Below are 7,465 nucleotides of genomic sequence, written 5' to 3' on the forward strand. Positions count from 1 at the left end.
GAGAGAAGAGAGAGAGATGAAGAGATACACAGGTCCTCAAGTTTATCAAATTGAAAGTGTAACACATGAGATTTCTACCTAGAATGCAGAATGGGTCTGTAACTTAACTTTTCACTAAAAGTTCACCTTGAAGGTTTCAGAAAGAGTTGATAGGCTCCTTCAAAATTTCCAGGGAGCAGGACTGATTCAAAGTCTTTAAGTGTTTTGCTCTCACTGAAAATCTGCACAGTGACCTCTCTCATAAGAAAGTATGTGTAGTAAAGAACAGCAAAGGCCAGTGAGATAGCTAAACCAACCAAAGCGCCTGCTTGGGCACGCTTAGGCAAGCACAGGGACCACAGGTGGATCCCCAGCACCACATACTGTGAAAAAAGTTAAGTAACAGCAATCCATGAAGAAAGTTAAATAAACAGGTATTTGATTCATGCTAGAGCCTAGAGGAAGCTGAGGTATAGCCTGACCTTAAATAACAGCCATTTCACTTCGAGTCCACAAATTCAAGGAGCCCCTTACATGTGGTAAGTCGGTAACAAATGCAAGCCTTTGAGGTCTACCATGTGTACTTAAAGAAGAAACAGTCAATGGGAAAACACAGAAGCCAGGGCCTGTTTGTCATTTGTTTTCAGCGCCTGGGGTTCTCTTGTGTGAGACCCATTCATTTCTAGCACCTTATGCTACCAATCTTGGCCTTGCCAATAATTAGATCAGACATGTTCTTACCAAGGGGCATCAGATAGAGATTACAAAAGTGCTGTCACAGGCAAGGAATGTAGGTGTTGAAGAGAAGTGAAGTTATAACTTAAAAAACGAATAAGAAATATAATAGATGAGAAGTAAAGAAATAACCAGGTATGCAGAGGGCTAGCAATGTGTCATGGGGAGCAGGCATCTGACTCCTCTAAACCTCCCAGAGTTTATATCAGTAAATACGCATACAAAATTCACCGTGTGCCTCCAAACCCCAAGGCAAAACATTCCTAAGGGACAAAGCTAGTGTCCTCTCCTTCTATGATGAAACTCCACTGTACTTTCAAATCTGGTAAGGGTACTCAAGTAGACCAAGAGGCCAAACCCAAATTTCATTCTTTTGTCTGTCTCAATTTTGGGGGAGTAAATCTCCATTTAACCACAAGATAAATCAAATACACACATAGCACATCCTCCAAGAAGGTTCATTATTTCTCTCCCAGGATTGTATAGACTAAACAGGGGAGGATTTATGTAGTAAAGTGCTTTCCTTCCTTATTTTGTAGTCACTCCCTGTCCTGCATTGGAATAACTCTTCATATATCTTGTTAGAGTCATTTTTCCTTAGCTGAGATGGAGAATGTTAGATCTATTGCACATTCCCTTGCATGTGACTTACTTAACAGATTTATAAACAGAGAAGGTGGCTGGGGAGCTTTCTCTGGCTGAGTTGTGCTCTTTGAGGTGGGAGGCATGCAGGGCCTGGAAAGAATTCCTCCCATGAGGGATCATGTCACTTCCGGTTGCCGAGAAAACAATGATAGTGAGATATGGTGCAGCAAAATTGCACAGTGCACTAAGTCTCAGTCTTCACCTGGCCATGTTCTATTCTTTACATAGAAGAAAACTTAGAAGTTAGATCCTTTTTCATCATTGAGCGGAATATGCAGATTAAAGGAAATGTTAAGATTTCCACCAAAGTGTACACACACACACACACACACACACACACACACACACACACACACAGAGTGAACCAAGGTAGCTGTTTGTTCTCTACATCCTCTAATGATCTTAACTACTACCTGTAGAGTGTTACATGATGTATGCATCTTTTATAAAACTGAAATCCCCAGACACAACTGCAGCTTCCCCTCTTTCTCCCCACACACAGCTATGCTCCCCAGCCCCGCTTTGTGGACCTGATCCCTCTGGAGCCACCTGCCTCCCTCTGCTCCTAGAGCTATGTTTTTGATGCAAAACCTTAACCTTTACCTGAATCCCAGCAGTGCCATATTTTCTTCATGCTGACTCTTCCCACCCACTCACCACTTCACAACCAGGATGGGTAGAATTGGAGATGGACTCCCTTATTCTTGTCTAATGTAAAATGTCGCCCCAGATGTCCCATCTTCCTGAAAGGCAAGTAGAACTTGGGGAACCATAACTGGGTAGCTCCTGGGACCTCACTGGAATTGGGTTACTGGAGATGTGAGTGACCCGGAATGAAATAATTTTTCTACCTCTCTCCTCATCTCTGTCTCTGTTTCCTGGTTGATCCATGGTGACTCGTACTCCTTGTACAGGCCCCTCCACCTTCCCTTTCTGCCTCAGAGGCAATGAATATGGACTGAATTTTCTGAAACAACAATCCCAACAGACTTCTCCCTCTTTATGTTGCAGGTGTAAAATATTTTACTAGAGAACCAGGAAAGTGATGGATAAAGAAATATGGTACTGAAAGTAGGGCTGTTTGTGACTATATATGACAATGTGGTTGGGAAGCGTCTGGGAATGGTTTGCAAGACAGACTTCGAGGGGTTCAAGGTGATAGCTCGGATCATTGGAATGCTATAGGCAAAGGAAGCAGATAGTCATGTATTATTCTAGTCAATGCTCAGAAGACCAGAACAGGGGTAGGTATGTGGACAGTGAAGACCAGGTTCGAGAGGTTTCAGTTGGAAACAGAACTTCATTGTGAGCTGGAATAGAGGGCATGGGTGCTACATCCTGAATAAGAATTGGAGTTCATTTTCCCCATGTCCTGAGACTTTGCTGGATACTCACTTTAAGAAAGCAGATGAATCTGGGCAGGAAATTCCAAAGCAGCCCAACATTCTGACTGTGGCATGAATTCTATTGGCTGCTTTTAGCCAGATCAACCATGAAAAGAAGGTCTGAAAAGTTTGTATTTTCACTAGAAAGAAAACACCCTCAATGTTGAGGTTTTGGACAGCATAGTTGTGCAGAAATTGTTAGAATTAAAAAGAAGCCAAGTATTTTACTTCCTGATAGTAGGGAAGAGGACATAAGGGCATCTCAGGGATCCATAAGACACCACAGTTTCGGGCTCCATTGTAGAAAACTAAAGTTTTCATTTGAAAGAGAGAACCAAGGGCCAGCAAGATAGCTCAGTGGACTAAACACCTGCGTATGCAAGTGTGGGGACCTGACTTTGATCCCTCATGCTGCATGCCACACCAGCCCCACCGTGGGGCATGAAGAATCAGCCACTGAGACCAGGTGTGGTGGTCCACACCTGTAATCCCAGCTCTGGGGAGGCAGAAAACAGGAGGATCACTATGTGTAAGAGCTGCATAGTGAGAACCTCTACCAAATACATAAAAAAGAAAGAACAAAAAGAAAGACAACGTTTTCTAGACAGTTACTCTTGTAGCGGATGCGGGCATCATCCCCATGATGCTGGTTGTAGAGGCATGCAGAATATAAGGTTAAATTTCAGAAGGCCCGGGAGGCCAGGTGTGTCCCTGCGGGGCGAGGAGGGAGCTGTGAGCGTGAAGCCAAGGGCAGCGGAGAGCCCAGCGGAAAGCTGGAGAGGCAGCCCAGAGGCGGGGCGCGGCCAGCCTGAGGAAGTGGCTGCCGGGCTATAGCCAGCAAAGCCGCGGCAGGGCCCACCCGAGACGTTTGGAGTTCACCTCTCCCCACCACTTGTCCCAGGTGCTGGACATAAAGATTCAGTACTTAATGTATGCCCCATTCTATAAATCTGGTTTTGGTCTGCAGCCTCATCTTAATAGTAGCCCTTATTCGCAGTTATTGATGAATTTGTTTTTCTAGGTAGCAAAGAGGTGGAAGATGAAAGCAAACAAGAAGAAAATACATCATAATATAAGTTTTGAGGTACAGGGTGCAAGGTGGGGAGTGAAAAACAGAAGATGATCTGCCTCTTCATTAAGCGGAGGACCAAGAAGGTACTCTGGGACAACTGAAGCTCAAAGCTGGCTGCTGTGCATGTGTTGGCAGCGAAGGCCAAGTCCTGAGGTTCTCACCACCAGCGGCCCTGCTGTGGGCCTCAGTGGAAAGCAGGGCGTGGAGGGACAGCAGCGCTGAGGCCCTGGGAGACTTAGGCTTCAGTGCTACCTGTCAAAAGCTGAATAAAGAAAAGGGACTGGGTAAATCAAAGAGCTTCCTGTAAGCCAAGCATACACACATATTTCAGTGGCCTTGTGGGTGTTGATTCCCTCGCAGACTAAATTTTACACTGCTTCCCAGTTCTAAGAGAGGAGTGTTAGGAAATCACGACTCATCATAAAGAAACTGAACTGAGCACTGAGCACACTCCCTTGCCCGTGTCACACTACTTCAACTATCTCCCTCATAGACTTCGGCGCACTGCGACTGTGTAGAACCCCAAAGCGCCCCCCTTAGCCTGTACTGTTGGTGCAGCTGACCGACTTTACCATCTCCACGCTCCTCTTGTCTGACCCAGGACTAAAGGCTGAGCATACAGTCAGAAAACAGCTTTTGAGGGCCTGTGAGATAGCTAGTGGTCTAAGGTACTCGCTTACTCAAGCTTAGGCAAAGTTGGGGCACTGCAGTTCGATCCCCAGTACCACATGCCATGGGCTGAACCATCCACAAACAAAGAAAAGAAAACATTTGTTGAATAAACAATAGTAAAAGCCAACTGTGAGAAAAGAGCAAGAAACACTCAGAGCACGCAGAAGGGAAGAGGAGTTAAATCCCTGCTCCTTTCCCAACCTTGCAAACGAAGTCCACACAACTGGAGGTTACGGGCCTTTAAAATAATGTTTTGAATAAGAAACTAAGAGAGGAAGAGGCTGTTCTCTGGAAAAATGAAGGAGATATTTTAAGCAAATTATTTGGTTAAAAAAAAAATAAAAAAAAGGTCTGAGACTGACCAGCTAGCTCAGGGGATTAAAGAGCCTGCTTAGGCAGACTCAGGGGCCAGGGGTTTGATCGCTGCTGTGCCTGCCCCACTCCGGGGGTGTGCCCAGCTGTCCATGGAGTCCAGGTGGTGGTGCACACCTGTAATCCTAGCACTTGAGAGGTTGAACACAAGAGAATCACTGTGAGTCCAATCTGAATAGTGAGTCCCTGTAGACCCTGTACTAAAAGCATAAAAAATTAACGATAATATTAAATAAATAAATAAAGCTATTGTGGAATGGCCAGAATTCAGAGCTTAGAGTTCATTCACTTTCCTGAAATTATTAGATATTTATTGAACACAAAATACTGTATATCAGTGAACCTGCACTAGGCCCAGATGACAGAAGATAAATTTGAATAATCTGTCTGCTCAGGAGGAAAGCAGGAGAGGGGAGACAAGCAACGATCAAGCCGTCACAGTGAAGTGTGGTGGTGGACTCAAGTGTGCTCTGGGAGGCAGGACGGATTCCCCGAAGAACAGGAGCTAATGGGGGTGACCGGAAATCTGTGCCATAAAGGCAGGGGCATCTGCCTGACGCATGAGATGTGGGATGGACTCATTCTAATTAGAGGGACAAAGCCTTCAGAAAGTAATGAAGCAAAACAAAGCAAACTTGCGGTGAAGAACACATTAATAGAAACAAAAGCCACATTTTTCAAGGAAAGTGGAAGAGGAGGACACGGAAGAATAAATTTCACATGATAAAATTAACTCAAGTTTTGAAATGTTTTGTACATATGCTGTACTCTGTTTCCAACTCAGACTTGCTTCTCCAGGGTGCAGACTCTAGAGGGAGTTAGGGGAGTGGAATATTTCATGAAGCTTCCGAGGAGCCACCCTTGGAGTATGGAGAGAAGGCCAGCAGAAGTGAACAGGGCCACGCACACACGACCTCAGGGACCATGGCCCTGTGAGTGCTCACACAGAACCACACACACACAACCTCAGCAACCACAGCGACCACAGCCCTGCGAGTGCTCAGGCAAGGATAACACATCCTAGGTGCTCCTGCTTGCACCTTACTGTCCTGGCTTCTGCTGGACAACACATATGGAGTCTCTTGGGCAGAACAGGACCTTAGTCAAGACTCAGGGGAGACCAAGGGGAGTCCCTGAAAGGTAAAAATGGACGCCCATACAGCATGCCCAGCTGTGAGGCCCCAGCTCAACCCAGAAGTGGACCCTGGCCCAGATCCCTTAGATCCTAGGGAGGTGTCAGAGGTCTCTACTCAATGGACAAGGCCAAAATAGCAGTCCTTGCTCTTTAGCCAGAGCCAGGGGGAAAAAGTCAGAGGCGGAACTCGTTTGTGGCTCTCCTTGCCCCCTCTTTTACAAAATAACCTCTGTAAGGTAGAAGCATTAACTCAATCTCTTCCTCTCAGGATCAGAAGAAACTTGCCAACGAGAGAAGAGAGTGCAATATGTCAGCGAAGTTTTGAGGAGTCTTTTCACCACATTTTCCATCCCCTGCCCTCCTCAGAGTCAGCAATGAGTTGCCAGAGACTCGGAGAAAGCTAACGGGCTCAGAAGCTGTGGAGCGGCGCGAGCCCCGCAGCATGAGCCGGATGCGTTTGCTGGGACGGGGCTTCCCGCGCCGTGCCTGCTCAGCAAGTCCTGCCACATCAGCTCTGGCGCCGGGCTGTGGGAAGGGCACACCTGAGCCTCCTCTTCCCATTCGCTCCTCAGGGAGGGGCCTGAAAGTCCCGGAAGCACTGTTTCATTTTCTAGAAAATTCTGTCGTAAGTGTCTTTGAACAGTTATGATTCTAAGTGCAAGTAAATAATGTGGTATTCTATTTGTTTTCTGTACTATTACAAATGGTGGAAATTAGATGTCCCCAAAGATTTAAATTATGATTTCTAACATCAAATTTATGTTTCCTAACTCTCAAAGTTTACCTTCCTAGTGGCATCAAAAAATAAAACTATATAAGGGGGTCAGGGATATAGTTTAGTGGCCTAAGCACCTGCCTGGCAAGCTCAAGGATGTGGGTTCAGTCCCTAGTACCACATGAAGTCTGAGCTGGGTAGCAGACCCTGTACCAAAAAAAAAAAAAAAAAGATTAAAAATAATAATAAGGCTATACTATACTCTCTGTCAAGAAAACAAAGCAAAGCAGAATGAAACAAACAACAGAGAGACATATTTTTTCTACCAAAAAAATATGAAGGAAAACAAGAAAATTCTCTGTCCTGCTTTAGTGACTGAATATACACCCAACAGGGACAGTACATAATAAAATGAACTTCAAATACAGCAGCAGGTTTTAGCTAAACATTTCAAAATTGTTGTTTAAATATTAAAGGGCAAGATCCACTAACATGGTCTATTAAGTTGTATTAAGTACATCCAATTCTCAATCTTTTAGAAAAGAAATAATGTTTTACAGAAATGTGATTCAATCCCTTACTTCTTTGAATATAGAAGTATTACCAATATTCTTGAAAGGCTTTATAAGCTGTAAGAATTTAATTTTATGATTCAGTTGTATTAGAGGGGTAGGTATTAAAAGGCAAACCAGATTATTCTTCATTAGGATTTAGCTGAAAAAAACATTTTAAGATGTTTTAATTGGTAATATATA

The 7,465-nt window shown here is 44.5% G+C and overlaps 1 protein-coding gene across 1 annotated transcript in view; it reads right to left on the reverse strand.

Moving 5' to 3' along the window:
* The window catches only part of Cntnap5 (contactin associated protein like 5), a 930,940-nt gene that overhangs the window by 151,555 nt on the left and 771,920 nt on the right, over nt 1-7,465 (reverse strand). The gene's annotated exons all lie outside the window — the stretch shown is intronic.

The sequence above is a fragment of the Octodon degus genome, unplaced genomic scaffold (genome assembly GCF_000260255.1).
Source record: "Octodon degus isolate 3935 unplaced genomic scaffold, OctDeg1.0 scaffold00014, whole genome shotgun sequence".
Classification (NCBI taxonomy): Eukaryota; Metazoa; Chordata; class Mammalia; order Rodentia; family Octodontidae; genus Octodon; species Octodon degus.